The sequence below is a fragment of the Oxyura jamaicensis genome (assembly GCF_011077185.1).
Source record: "Oxyura jamaicensis isolate SHBP4307 breed ruddy duck chromosome 19 unlocalized genomic scaffold, BPBGC_Ojam_1.0 oxy19_random_OJ106422, whole genome shotgun sequence".
Taxonomy (NCBI): Eukaryota; Metazoa; Chordata; class Aves; order Anseriformes; family Anatidae; genus Oxyura; species Oxyura jamaicensis.
In genome coordinates this window covers 21,372-36,280 of record NW_023304538.1, presented here as the reverse complement: position 1 = coordinate 36,280, position 14,909 = coordinate 21,372, and the positions used below count along the sequence as shown (strand labels likewise).

The following is a 14,909-nucleotide window of genomic DNA, read 5'->3' as shown; positions in this document are numbered from 1 at the left end:
CCGTGATTCACAAAATGGGCACTTGGGGTGTGATCCAAACACAGCTCCCTGCTTCAGGGGCCCATCTGTAATTTCTCCATCAGTAAACCAGTCTGGTAGGAGTGGCTGTGTCTGATAATGCTGCCTAATTCCCCACCAGGAGATACATATGAAACCCTCCAGTGCCTTCTTTTTTTTATTATTCCTGCTGTTAAGGAAGAAATTGAAGGATGCTTTATTCCGTCCTTATTCAGAACCATTCATCTCAAAACAACTTTCCTTGTGGCCATGGGGCCACATTGTCTTCTCCTCTCCGTCTTTGGGAGCCAGATATTCCAGGGGAAAATTTGAAGTTCCCCTTCTCCTGGCATTTCCTCAAGCAGACACCAATCAAAGCATCTTGACACTTGAGGGTTCATCTTCACACTTCTGCTGTGTTTTTCTGGTGGGTCTCAAAGGGCCAGGCTCTGTACACATCTAGGAAAAATGATGACCTTCATATGACCAGTTCCCAGCCTGTCATTACAGGCTGGGAACTTCGCTCTCCTTTGCTAAACAATGTTATCTTGCCTTCAGGTGAGAAAGTAACATCTCAAGTACAAAATTCTCCTTACATGCAGGCATGACGTGGCTGCAGCCCTTCACTGTTACTCTGGGACTGGTATTCATGACTCAGCCACAACTGCTTGTGTGAAGCTGGACAAGCCTTAAGCTCCTCATGTCTCTGTTTGCCACTTGCAAAAGCAGGGCAGTTAATGACCGATATTCTCCAGTTCTTTACTATTCTTCTGTTATTATTAAAATTGTAAATTGCCATGGGCAGAGACAGTTCAGACAATGATACAGCCTCTGGGCTTTTCCTTAATGCAAACAAATACTTCCATTATGGTTATGATAATCAAAAGCTCAATAATGCTGACACAACATCAATAACAGTGCCTTAAGTGAATGAATGTTACCATCTGGGATCTTTGAACAGTCATCCCTTACAGCAAAGCTTTAGGATTTAATGTATTACTATAAAAACATCAGCAAGGACCCTCTGCAATGTGTAAACAGGCTGATAATACCCAATAACCACTGGGGACATGCTGAATTACCTGGGTTGGCATGTGTTTGGGAATGGCAGATATACCTGGCAATTCTCCTTTGAGAAGTAAAAGATGTCAAAACACCCCATTTGATCCATGTAGCTCTGTTATTAAAGATACAAACTGCATCTTTACCTGCTATGCAGGTAGCACCAAGATGATTTATATTATTACTGCTACAATTATTATTAGAGTTGAAAAGATCCTTAGGCACAGCGAGACCATTACAGAATAAAATATGAAAGTAAATTGCAGAAGAAGTAAAATAATTGAAGTAATAACTGAAAACACAATGCACAAGAAAATGCTGTAATCCAACAAAGACTTTCAGTGTTGCAAATCTGGAAGGCTTCCAGAGGGAGAAAAAATGGTTTGTACCCATTTAGGAGACCCTCTGTAACACTGACGTGTTTTTGTGAGCTCCAAAGCCCACAGCAGAAAGTTGGGAAGGTGCCAGGGAAAGCACAAGCAGGGGACTGCAGCTTCATCCCTGGTGCAGGTTGGTTTCAGCTGGTAGCATCAGTGAGGAAGGTACTGGATACTTCTCACCCTGGGGATGCTCAGGGTTTCTCAGGTTCAGGCCTCAAACCCACAAACAGCAGATGTGTTATTTTGCTACTTACTCATCACCAGATACAGTCACTGGGAATTATTCTGTGCTTTCATAGGATGCTAACTGCAGGACCAGTGTCACACAGACCCAAAGCTGAGCCTCTTTCCTCCTTTCAGTCCCTTTGGAAAGGCCTTTCACTTCAAAAACTGCCTTCCCCACCCCCATTCTCACTGGCACTGAGAAAGCAGAGGTAGGGATTAAGGCGTTCATATGCACATGGGTCCTGGTGCAGATATTTGATGTGGGAGAGCGTTCAGTGCAAAAGGGTCCCATGCTTTAATGGGAATAAATGTGGAACAAGTCAGTGGAAGATGCAGTGAAATTTGGTGATGCTGCTCATCAGTGCCACCAATCCCAGCTTCCAACAAAATGCTGCTAAAATTTGACTTTGTTTCAAGGGAGGCTGAGCAAGTTTGCAGAGAAGAAATGCATTGGATTGCACTGTGCACACATGGAAACTTTACTGGTGCAGTTGGCTCCTGAGCTGGAAATTCCTGGAACCTGGAGGGGCACCAGGGAGGATTTCCATGGATCCGTGCCCAGTTACACACTTTCACAGCAGACATCCCCTGGGCTCCTCTTGGGGGCAGTGCCAGGAGTGAAGTGAACCTGCCCCTTCAACCTCTCCCAAAGTCAGGGCATCCACTGAGGCCCCAGGTGTCACGAGGGGAGATGCCTGGGGATTTGTCTCTAAAGGTACTACAAAAACATCTACATGTCTTAACCCCATATTCTGCACTCTGTTGCTCTTCAGGCTTGCTGGTCTCTTTCTTGGGGACCACAGTGATCCTTCCCACCTCACATCCAGATTATGCTCATTAACCAGCATGGCTGGGGCTGATGGAAGCTCTCCCCTTGAGCCTCCTGAAGAAGCTGCTCCTGCTGGGTCTTTAAAACCAGTCCCATTGGCCTCAGAAGATACTACAAGCCAGCTGCAGGCTTTGCCAATGCCAGCCTGGGCAGCAGGGATGTCCACAATTATGGAGGAAATGTCACCCTAGTGCCTTACCTCGCTCCAGCTTTTCCTTCCACCTGAAGCACACAGCCCGGGGTCTGGGCATGCTTGACACAAGGACAAGGAGAAAAACTCACAGCAGAGACATGGGTCTCCACATGCCTATGTTAAAAAAAGAGTGCAGCCATTATGGGTACAACAGGTTTACAACACGAGGTGTTAAAAAGGAAAGCAAATGAAGTGTTGGCCAAGGGCCAGGTGGAGAAAGGCACAGACTTCACAGCGAAGGTCTCTCCTAAGGATTGCTGCCATTTGCAATCATATCTTCACTAGTAATATCAAGGCACTTCAAAATGCAGGGGGGAAGAGCACCTCATGGTTGGTATTTTAAGGATCACACCGTGCAATTTCTCCTCCTGTGGGATTTGTTTTCCTCCTCCTGTTTCCAGGCAGCAGCAATCACTGTGGTCTGTGTGTCAGGGTTATGCCAGCGGGTTTACAACTGCCACAAGAAATCTGAGGCATGGAGATGTTGGATGGCACTTCCCAAGGACACTAACAACATAGCTGTCACCCTCCCTACCTCACCATCACCAGTAGCACTGACAGAGGATTACAAACCACCCTGCAAAGAACATCTGTGAGTTGGTGGGAGGCTATTTATTGGTGGGATTTGTTCCTCCCAGCTCCTTTACACCCCTCTTGATGGGGCTGGAAGGGCTCAGCCCTGACTGAAGCTGTATTTCTCACTACAACATCTGGCTCTCGTCCACTTGCAAGGGCTGGTGGGATGCTGGGGGACTAGAGAAGGAGTTCACATCAGAACAGGTTTTCTTCCAAGCTGAGTTCAAACATGACACTAAGTACTTCCAAAGTACCTTTTTTCTTGCTTTTGCTTAATTGTTCTTTTGTATGTGCGTAAGAGGACTTTGGTAGGAGATGAAGTTAATATCAAGCAGTCCCCAAACCATTGTCTGTGTTTGGAAATAGAATCGTTTAAGTTGGAAAAAGGCCTCTAAGATCATCTAGTCCAACCTTTAATGTAGCACTGCCAAGTCCACCATTAAACCATGTCACCAAGCTCTACATCTTCTCTTTTTTTGAAGACCTCTGGGAATGGTGACTCAACCACTTTCTGGGCAGCTTATTCCAATGCTTCACAACCCTTTCAGTGCAGAAGTTTTTCCTGATATCCAGCTTAAACATGCCCTGCCACAACTTCAGGCCATTTCCTCTTGTCTTATTACATCCCCACATGTTGCTGTGGAGTCCCTGCTGCTCAGGGTAAGGTGTCTGCACTTCTTTACCCAGAATAAATTTCTACCCTTTTCTACCAGTAAACTGTCTTTTTTAAAAATCTCAGACTATACCAGAGTTTTTGCTCTCTGTTTCTTTGGTTGGATTTCAGAGAACATGCCAACACAAGGTTATCAGCAAAGGTCTTCTAAGCTTATTGAAGTGACGCTGAGGGACAGGTCAACATGAGGCTATCAGCTCAGCTCCTCTACACTGGCTGGGCTGATGGCAAGGCAGAGGACTCCACAAAGTTAGTTTTTGGACCTTCAGACCTCTGGACACATCTGTGGACATCGACTCAGTTGCTACTGCTGTGTGCACATCAAAAGACAGATTTTGGAGAATTATGGGTTCTCCAAATTACGCGGTTCAGCCGCATGAGTTTCCCAGAAGGGCAGGTTTTTCCTGAAAAATAAAATATTTCTTAGGAGCTGCAGGCAGCCTCTACACACAGGGCCATAGGCATTTTGCCTCTTGGGCCATATGGCAAAGATGGCAGCAGGCACCGATGGGCAGGGTTCCTGGAGATCTCTGCTCCCACCAAAATAAGCCCCAGCACCGCAAGCAGTGCCCCCAGCCTCCACTGGGAAGCTCACGGCCAGATGATCAACATGCAGAGTGTGCACCATATGCTTTTGAAAGTCTGACCTTTCTAGGTTTAATTTGTTTTTCACAAAGAACTGAAGCAGGGGACAAAGGGACACCAGATTTTTTTTTTTTTTTTTTTTTTTCTCTCTCCAAATAAAGATACAGAAAAATGTGAACTTTCCAAAACTGCTGGTATTTACCAAATTGCAGTGTGAAGAATGAAATGCAGGGATTAAGCTTGACTCTTTCTTTCAGAATTACAAACAATAAACAACTCAATCCTTTTTCTCCTCACCATCCCCTTTCTGTGGCTGTTTTTTGCTGAAATTTTCCTGTGACATTAACTGAAGTGCTACTTCACTAGATAACACACAGCTCCTGAACCTCTCTGCAAAGTTGAGCTTTGAGACCGCTGCAAAGCCAACATTGAAGGGATTGTGAGCATTGTCAGAAGGGACTTCATACTTTTAATCAAGGATTACAGGTCGTATTGAAGGGGAGGCTCTGGCCAAGCCTCCAGTGCTTCCTGTCTGCATTATGGACCTGGGTCTCAGGGGTGAGCACAATTTTCTTTTTATTAATTTCTGCAGAACATATTCTGGTACCCCAAATGTATGCCCAGTGAAAGCTCACCCGTTTCACAAAGACTAAAAGAAAGATAATTCAGTGCACACAGACAGCTTCCACAAAATAAAGGTAGAGATGCTCTATGCCACAGTCCTTTCCTAGAGAAAAAGCTTGCTGAGGAACTACTTAATAATTAATGCATTCTCTTAACACCACTTAATTCGCATTGTTAATATTTACAGCCAAGGGAAGACAGGCGTTGGAGCAGAGCCATGCAGAGAGCAGAGAGGAGATGAGCACAGCCTGAGATGTGCAAACATGAGCGCTTGGCCAACACAACCCAGCCTCAACCCAGCCCCAGGGCCTGGTCCTGGCATGGGAGCACAGGGGTGAGGAAGGAGAAAACTGCCCTTGGCTGTCTGAAAACATGCACAAGGCAGTGGAGTAGGTTCTTCCTCCCCACCCACTGGCAAAAAACTGGTGGGGATCAGGCCTGGGAAGTGTGCTCGTGTTTCCAAGCACATCCCCACCTTCTCACCTCCAAAATGCAGATCCAGGCGTGAAGGTCCTGGAGGGAGCAGGACCCACAGATGCTGTGATGCAAAGCAAGTTTCCCAGGTCAGGGAGATGCTCTGATGGCAAATGCTGGGCACCATCCACCCCACACAAGGAATTATGCAGCTGCTACCAAGGGGAATTCAGTGTCAGAGAGGTCTGGTGAAGCTTAGATGGGTGGCCAGGAAGGAGAAAGAAAGCAGACACTGTTACTGCAGTGGTTCTCTCTCTGCCCAGCTCACACAACATCGCTGGAAGCAAAGATCTTTTTCCCAAAGCCTGGTTTTAGCATTACAGGCTTAACATCAGCAGAATAAATCAAGGATGACCAGCGAGAGTTAAGATCAGCTGCATGAAACTGGTATAAGTGTTTTAAAATTTCATAGCAAGGCTTCTTTGGGGCCATTCCCTCAGCTGCAGGGCACTGGGGCACAGCTGCCCAAGCAAACTGGATGGTGTGAGCAGGCCCTGGTGTCCCACCTGCAGCAGGAGCCACAGGAACCTTCCCAGCCTCCACCCACGGGGTCTTTGCTGAGAACACTGCAGGAGCTGCATCAGCCCTTTGAAGATGGCAAACATCAGCATGGGCAGTAGGGGATGTGCCAGCAATGGCAGAATAGCTACTGCACCGCGGTGAGGTATGTGATGAACGTGCTGTGCTCACTTCTGCTTGCAGTGCACACCAGATTTACAGCCTCATCTCCAGACATCCCTATAAACTGAGCATCTCTGCCCTGTGGAAGGGCAGCCACTGCTTCTCCCTCTCCTCCCCTTGGCTGCCATCTCCTCCCCTGGGTCCAGGGTACAGCTCTCATTTCTCCTCCCTCTGGCCTGGCTTTTCTTTAAGCCAGATCCAGAGGGAGGAGGCAATTAAGCCCATTGCTCCAGAGCAAAACCAACCCCATGCCACACTGTGTGCTATGACCTGTGTGCAGCCACCCCAGCCCCTGCTCCCCACTTTTGTCTCACTTTTGGGTGCACACCACTCTCTTCCAGGCACCTGCTCTGCCTTGTGATCTGCTTCCCCTTACATTTGTCCATTTACATCCTGCTTGTGCATGGCCTTCCAGGAGAAGTGACTCGGAGAGCCCTTCCCCAGGCCCTGATTCTGCACTGATTTGTGCATTACACACACACACACATACCCCATCAACTACTGATATAATTAAGCATTTTCAATTTAGCGGTTCTTGAGAGCTTCAGGGCACATGGTTACATGCTTTGCCTCTCTCTTCCCACATTCACAGCCCGATACCATTTAAATGAGGGTGGGCTTGGCATGTTCCAGGGGCAGGGGAGCCCATGTGGGGCTCAGAGCTGCTGCTCACTCTGGTACATGCAAAACCACTGCAGACAGCAGTGAGGACCCTCACACCACTCTCCCCCACCACCAAGATGTTCTTTGAGGCTCACTTTAATTTTGTCATGAGATTTTTAGCTGTGTACTGGGGATTTGTTTTTCTTGCAAGCATGAAACATGCCTCATTGAATGACATCCCTGCCCTTTTGGCTCTTCCCCTTTTCTCTCTTTTCCCCTTTTGTACATCTTTCTTTTCCCCTCCTCTCTCTCCCCAGGCTTTTTATCTTATGCATCATTCATCCCAGCTTACTGCCTTCTTTAAGCACAGACTTCAGGGACGTGCACGTCTCACTCAACTCCTTTTTCTCTTCCTGCCTTGATTTGCACTCACACACACACAGTGTGCCTGCAGCCTTGCAGGGAACATCACAGAGGCAGAAGAGCAGAGGGGAGGAAAGCAGCCTCAATGCACCTTTCACCAGGACTTGGGAAGTATCCATGTGGCTTTAACGACCACAGCCTGGCCCCAGGGCACCATTCAGAGGGATGAACCACTGCTTAGTGGTGTCTGCCAGCACTAATGTGTGAGCAATGGAAGGGCACAGGAAAACACAAGGGTGTTAAGTGCCGGCGTGCCCACCGCAGCGCTGCGTCACAGCAGGTGCTGATGTTTCCACCTTGGGTATTCCTATTGCAATTCTCAGTTGTTTGCCTGTTTTTGGCTGGGGATCAGCCAACACCTGGGCACGGCTCTGGGGTAGCTCAGTCCTTCTCCTCTCTTATCCCTGTGCTCCGACTTAAATCTGCAGTGAAGATTTGCCAGAAAACCCAAGTCCTTCTTGGGTGGCATTTCCCACACTTGTTGCATTACAGCTCAACACACCAAAACACTACCTCAAATTCAACAAGGAGCTTTCTTCTGAACAAAGATGACAGCCTTGGGTAACGTGAACAGAAAGACAAGCGCAAGCACAAAGCTAAAATATTGGTAAGGGCTTTCCAGTCCGTTTGTGAATCTCCTCAGATCTCTTATCAGCTACAGAAGCCTGTAAGAGTCCCATCTCCCATTTCTGGCAGCAGTTAAAAGGGTAAAAGCTTTGGAGAAAGTACCACCAGCTGCTGGGAGAGCTCACGGGGGGGAATTTGGCCTCTTGCTGGTGAGAGGAGGAGGCAGAGCTGCTGCCCCCTCCTTGCCCCAGGCACGGCCCCGTGCCCACCCCAGGCGCTGCTCTCCCCAGTGCTCTTGCCTGGCGAGCACACAGGAGTAGTGCTTCTCGGTGCTTTTGTCATCCAGCCATGAGTGCACGTAACATTTTAGAGGCAGAGCATGCCAAGCTATTGCTGGGGAGACGTGTAACAGCTTTTCAGACGCTTTTTACCTGTACTGAATAAATTAATGCAGTGGATTCCTCTCTCCTCTGCTGCCTTCCAGTAGCTCAGAGGGCTTGTTGGAGTAAGTCAGTAGGTCTTTTAGAGCTGGTAGATACATGTATAAGGCAGGTATGAACATTTTTCCAAGCTCATGTCTTTTTCCTGCCTGAAGGCATGTGCTGGTGTGGCAGCATCACTTCAGCTAGGTCAACCCAAAACGTTAGGGATTGTTTTTGAGAAGAGCAGCAATGTCTCATCACTGATATGTCTTCTACTCACCTTGGCTGCTGCAAACCCCATTTTGGTTTGCAGAGCTGTACGGAGCCATTGTTCCAGCTGTTTCTGTGTCCGTCACGGGGCAGGAGCATCTCTGTGCTGCTCACACCACAAGCAGCAGCGCCTGTAGGCTGCAGGAGCCTGTGCTTCCAGGGGTGAGGGCGTCCTGCCTCCTCCAGCCCCAGCCTGCTACATCTGCCCCCAGCCCCACAGCGGCACATGCTGCTCCTTTCCTCCAACGAGCCATGACTGCCTCTGTTAGCAGCTCTGCTCTTTTAGGGGGAAAAATTGCTTCTAGAGCTTTTCAACCCTCTAAAAAATGATGCTCTTACCAAACACAATGGGGATCCCCCCTTTACGTTGGATTTCATAAACCAAGACCACATCCACAGTACCCAGAAACCAATGTTTTCCTCCATCTCTATGTGACGACACTTCAGATGCAATAAGAGGCTGAGGAAAGGACCAGGAGTGATGGAGAAAAACAGAGCTACACCTCACCCTTCCTTCCAAAGGCAAAGTGTGTCTAATTGTATTTCCCACGGCCCTCGTGCATCTGAAATGCTTGGGCACATCTTTGAGGCGATGACTTTGGGCTCCACATGAGGCTCAAAACCCCACTGAAGGAGGAAGGGCCCCTCCTGCTGCTTCAAAGTGGATCTCAGGAGAAAAGCAGGGGTGAGCAGCTGTAGGAAAGGAAGCCGGGACTGCTCAGAGATCCTTTGCTGAGGGCCGATCCGGGCTGAGGCTCACATCTGCATCCAGGCAGTTGAGCCCAAGCCAGGCAGGTGATCAGCCTGCAGATCCCTTGCTCAGCATCTGTAAAGTACAGTTCACTTCTGAGAGGATTTGAGATTAAGTGAGTAACAAAGCAAGATTTCTCCTCTAAACCTCTATTTAATCACATAATCCTGAGGGAAGACCTCTCCTCTCCTTAGGGAAAAAGAAAAGTAGGTTTGCTGAGGGAGACATAATTTCTTTATCCCTATATAATTGGATATTTGCTGATTAAATATAGAAATAATTGGGAAAAAATTGATTTTTGATAATGGTTCAAAAGAAGAAGAACACCTCCCTCCTGGTTCACCCTAAGCCAACCAAGATGATGGGGGAAAAATGAGTGTTTTTTTTTTTGGTGGCTCTATGGTGCAAGAAGCAGAGCCTGCTTTGTCCTTGCTGCAGGAAGGACTTGTGATGCCTCCCATTACATCCCAACACAAGGAGCCAAACCAGTGCCAAATCCTGGCTGTGAGGGAACTGGAGGGCTCAGTACCAGAGGTGGTTGTTTTGGATGACACACAGCAAAACCCTGTCCTTGGTCATCAGATATTTGGGATTGGCAGGGACCTGCAGAGGTTTCCAGCCCAATCTTCCCCTCAAACATGGTCAGCCATGGGGTCTGACCAGGTTGCTCAGGGCTTTATCAGAGGGTTTTAAGATACACTTGGATAATGGAGGCAGAATGAAGACATTTCATGTGATTTCAGCATTTATGTACAAAGGAAACAGCTTAAGTCAGTTTGAAATGTGGTATCCACGTCAAGCAGTTCATCGCTGTAGGTGCTTCTGCAAATCCAATCCTTCTTCCATGGGCCAGGATTTAGGATCTGATGCTACAAAATTGCTAAGAGAGCAAGAAAATCATTGACACTGCTTGTAACTGTTCATTGTGGGATTCAGACCATGAACGGCAAATGTTTGCATCTGTCTCTGTGGGGCTTTCAATAAGGGACGTGCTGCTTAGTGGTGCACTCCACATCACAGCCAGGAAAGGAGCACACCAGTGCTCTCTGGTCACGAGCCTGCTCTGCAGCACCACAGCAGTGCTGAACCTGCAACAGCGACAGTGAGCACCAGGAACTTTGTAAATGCTCCATGGATCTGTAAGGAAACCCCAGATTTTCCCAAAAATGCTGAGCCCCAGCCCTGCAGCCACATCCTCTGCAATGGCACCAACAGCCATGCAGGCATCCTCTGCAGAGCCCCTTTCCTTCTCCTCCTTCTGCTGCAAACCAGGCAGCAGAAAGGCATTTGGGCCATGAAGATGCTGAAGGGACAGGAGCACCTCTCCTACAAGGAGAGGCTCAGGGGGACCTCATCAATGTCCATAAATACCTGACAGGATAAAAAGAGGACGGAGCCAGGCTCCTTTCGGTGGTGCGCAGTGCCAGGACCAGAGGCAGTGGGCACAAACGGGCACAGGAGGCTCCCTCTGGACACCAGGCAGCACTCGTGTGCTGTGCAGTGACCGAGCACCGGCACAGGCTGCCCAGAGAGGTGCTGGAGTCTCCTCCTTGGGGATCTTCAAAGGCCACCTGGAGGTGGTCCTGGGCACCCTGCTGTGGGTGGCCTGCTGGAGCAGGGTTGGCCCTGAAGGACCCAGAGGTCCCTGCCGGCCTCAAGCAGTCTGGGAGTGGGATACGAGGGCAAAATATGAGTGGTGGCCACTGCCTGGCACCTTCTCCTTGTGGCCCTCCAAGGCTCCCTGCACTCCTGGGAGCCCAGTCCACCCTGTGAACATCCAGACCTCCCAGGGAGGTTTTCCAAGACCAAAATGATTTATGGAGTTCATCTGCTGGGGATGAACAAAGATTTGGTGCCAGGTTCAGGCTCCTATAGTTTTTCTTGGGTTAACAGACATGACACAAGGCAATGGCTTGGCTTGTGCCTAAGCCAGCACCCCCAGCTCCCCTTCCTGCAGCAGAGATCCCTGCAGCACTGCACGGACATCCACCTGTGACAGGCTGCATCAGGAAACCTGCACAGCATCTTTTAAAGCAGACATCAAACAGCAGCTTTGAAGAGATCAGAGCTTTGCAAGGATCCTTCAAGAGGGCCTGGATGTTCCCTGTGTTCACCATTTAATCTTGGAGGAGGAAAGAGAAAACAGGGAGGAGAAACATAACCAAAGAATGAATACCCACTGCGCTGGTGAACTTGGGTACGGTACAGGACTCAGTCCATCATGGATTTGGCAAACAAACACTTCCCACCCCCCTTCACAACAAAACCGATGCTCAAATTAACCTGCAATTTCAGCTGCAACTGGGGGACCCCTGCCCCACTGCTCTCTGCTCTGTTGCCATCAGTGGGACACACAAAGCCTCCTCCAACAGCAGCCCAGTGCCCCACAGGGTCAGACTGGGTGCCTGGTAGCAGCTGCCAGAGCCAATATAAAAATCTACTGACGCGTCCTCGCTCTGAAGAGGTCGGCTATAAAAGTAATGTGAAAAACTGCTTTAAATAAACCCATCCAAGACCACTTCATAAAGACACAGCTGGCTGTACAGAGCTCATTTGTTTTTTAGTGAAGCTTCACAGGATTACAATTATGAACAATCATCGTTTTGATGCACTTGGTTATTACAATAATAGCCAGGAAATAAATACCTGAGACAGGCTGGCCAGACAGAAGTTAGAAAAGAAACATTCACCTACAAATTATCATCCAAAACTCTAGCTTTTAATGTAAGTACTGGCAATTTTGCCTCCTCTTCCCCCGTCCCGTCCCCCCCCCCCCCACTGAAAGTATTGCCAGCACTGATGCATTGCCAGACACAGAATTTGGGCCAGGTTTTGCAAGAGCTGTCAGTCTAATGCAGGGGCCCTTCCTGTGCTTGTCAGAGCAGCTCTCAGCCCTGTGCCCAGCCGCTGCCTGTGTCAAGGGGACAGGGAAAAGAATCCCCAGAGCCCCCACTGCCCCGGGCTGGCCAAAGCATCACGGGGGGCAGGCAGCACACCTACCCTGCCAGCCCTCAGGGTCGGGGTGATTGCTCACACCCAGGACAAAACCTCCAGAGCCCACCATTGGCATCGCACTCGTACAGGTGAGAGGAGCATGAGCACCTAAGTCAAGCAGGAGGAGGACCAGTGGGATGAGATGAAGCAGTGCCAGGGTGGGAGGGCTGAATGAGAGCTTGAATACAGCAATATCCCTCCAGAGTTTGACTTTTCTTGGGAGGCAGAGCCTGTGCCTGGCAGCTCCAGCCAACCCACCTCGGAGTACAGATGCCCCCCAGCACACAGCATGCCAGGCTAAAATGCAGGAAGAGGAAGGATTTGGTAAGAGGGGATGCCGGAGCTGTAACACTCCCTTCCCTTCAGCCCACGGTGCTCTGAGCAGCACACCCAGGACCCTGCTCCATGCAGGGGCTCCCAACAGGCTGTGGGATGCCCCAACAGAACCTGAATTAAAGGTTGTTTTTATCCACCTGTGAGCCTCATGCAGCCAAAGTCCCTCTTTCAACCCCTGCCAGCTCGATCATCCCAGTGTGGTGACAAACCAGCAGCAAAGAGCCTGGAGGCTGGGTACTGCTGCTGGGAAGGGGGAGCTCTGCCTGCATCCACCAGCATCTCCTAAAGCAGAGGCTTTGCCCAGCCAGGATGCAGAAATCTCTGGGGAAGATTTCTGGGCCTCTGAGAGGCCAGAGCAGATTAAGAAGGGAACTCATTAAGAAGGGAACACCCCACACACCTCTCCCTTTTATTTTATTTCCTGTTTTTCTATTATAAGAAGAATTTTGCTAATGCTGTACAGCACCAGAACAAGGGAAGAGCTGCTGGCAGCCCTGGGCTCACACATCCCCCAGAACACAGCCAAGGGCTCCCTCAGCTGCATTCACTGCTAAACCCACCTGCACAGCCCACCTGAGGCAGCAGCACAGGCAGCACACCCCCATCCCTGCTCCCACCAGGCTGCAAAACTCACTGCATGCACCATCCACAAGTATCCTTCAGTGTCACATCTCCCGTGCTCACTAGACTGCCTTGGAAGTTGAAAACAACCTCCTTCCTTCTGGACAGCCCCAGTGGCTTCTATAGCCTTGCCAAGCCCCCCCCTTCCCTCCTTACAGGGTCCACCTGTAGAGAAATCACCTGCAGCTGGTTTTCCTCCTCCAGAACCCATTGCCTGCCATGCTGCAGCTTCCACTTAGCAGAGTGGCTTTCATGGGAGTGGGGTATGCCTGATAACACACACCTGGGAGAGCACAAGTTGCAGAAAGCGGACCCTATGTGAAAATAACTGCAGGATCCAAGTGGGTTTTGCTGCTCGAAACGTCCAACTTGTATGCAGCGCATGAAGGCAGATGGAGACGGATGTGTGGTGCTGCCAGCTCCACGCCTGAAGGGTCCTCAAGGAGCTGCTGGGGAAGCAGCAAACACACTGCAACCACCTATAAGCACATCTGCTCCTGTAAATTTGACGTTACCAACCAATTATGGGAGTTTGCAATGCTGAAGCTTTAGGTAAGCACGAGTCTCCCATGCGTGGTGCTGTGGGAGCTCCAAACGCGATGCTTCCCAGCCATGCTTCCCTCACCACCCCTGCGGGTGTTCCTGGTGTGAGCCTTCCTGAAATCTTCAGGAATAAAATAAATAAATAAATAAATAAATATGCAGGTAAACATAAAAAAGGAAAAATGTAGAGATAAGCTGTTCTTAAGCTGCAGCAGGGCACCCACCAGCCCAGCTCGCCCAAGGAAGCCCTGTCCTGCAGCAGGGCATCAGAGCCAGGGAGGGTGGTGGAACCCAGCTCCCATTTGCTGCTTTCACCTTCCTTCTAAAACAGCAGGCAGATGGACCTTGCTGTCTTTACGCGTGCCCAGGATCAGTGCAGAATTATGGCCTGGAAACCCAGCAGCAGAAATTATTCCTCATTTTGTTAATTTTCTGCTTTCTAATTGTTGAAAACCCACATCCTTGTTTTTAAACTCACATTAACCTTTCACCAAGGCTGGTGGGACCCGTCTGGTCCTCCTTTGGGCAGACTCAAAGAGTGGGGAGGGAAAGACGCGGGGTCCACATCTGTTCTCCAGCTGTAGCCCACTTTGCAGGGAGCTCCAGGGCCAGGGAAGCCTGGGGACACCGTGGTCCCCATCTCGGGGAGGGCTTTGCTCCAAGCACAGAGCACCTTTGCAAGGTGAACCCCAAAACCCCTGCAGCCTTGAACCTCTTGCCTTCACCTGAAAACAAACAGAACTAGAAATGAGCCAAAAATGTTTTGAAGGCCTTTTTGTGCCCTCTGAACTACGAGCATGCTGTTAGCGCGGCCACCCCGACACATCAGAAGGACACATCCAGGCTTGAGATGCGACGTCAACCCCTACAGGCTCGGTTGCGGTGCCGGAGTTTAGGGACAAAGGTCCCTGACCATAACCTGGGCTCCCCTCCATCAGCAGGAAACCACCTTGGCTTGTCCCTGTGCCAACCTGCCTGATGGGGCACCTCCATGAGATGAACCAGGTGGGTTCATTACAGGGATTTTGAGCATCCATCTTTGCCCCTGATGTTTTAGAAACACCCAAAAGATGTGAGAGG

At 49.5% G+C, this 14,909-nt stretch overlaps 1 long non-coding RNA gene across 1 annotated transcript in view; it reads right to left on the bottom strand.

Annotated features, from left to right (window-relative positions):
* The window catches only part of LOC118158119, a 43,898-nt gene extending 29,945 nt beyond the window's left edge, over nucleotides 1-13,953 (bottom strand). The window contains exon 1 of the long non-coding RNA XR_004746794.1: nucleotides 13,300-13,953. This is a non-coding gene — a long non-coding RNA (uncharacterized LOC118158119). The remainder of the gene's footprint in view (nucleotides 1-13,299) is intronic.
* Nucleotides 13,954-14,909: the final 956 nt, after the last annotated feature.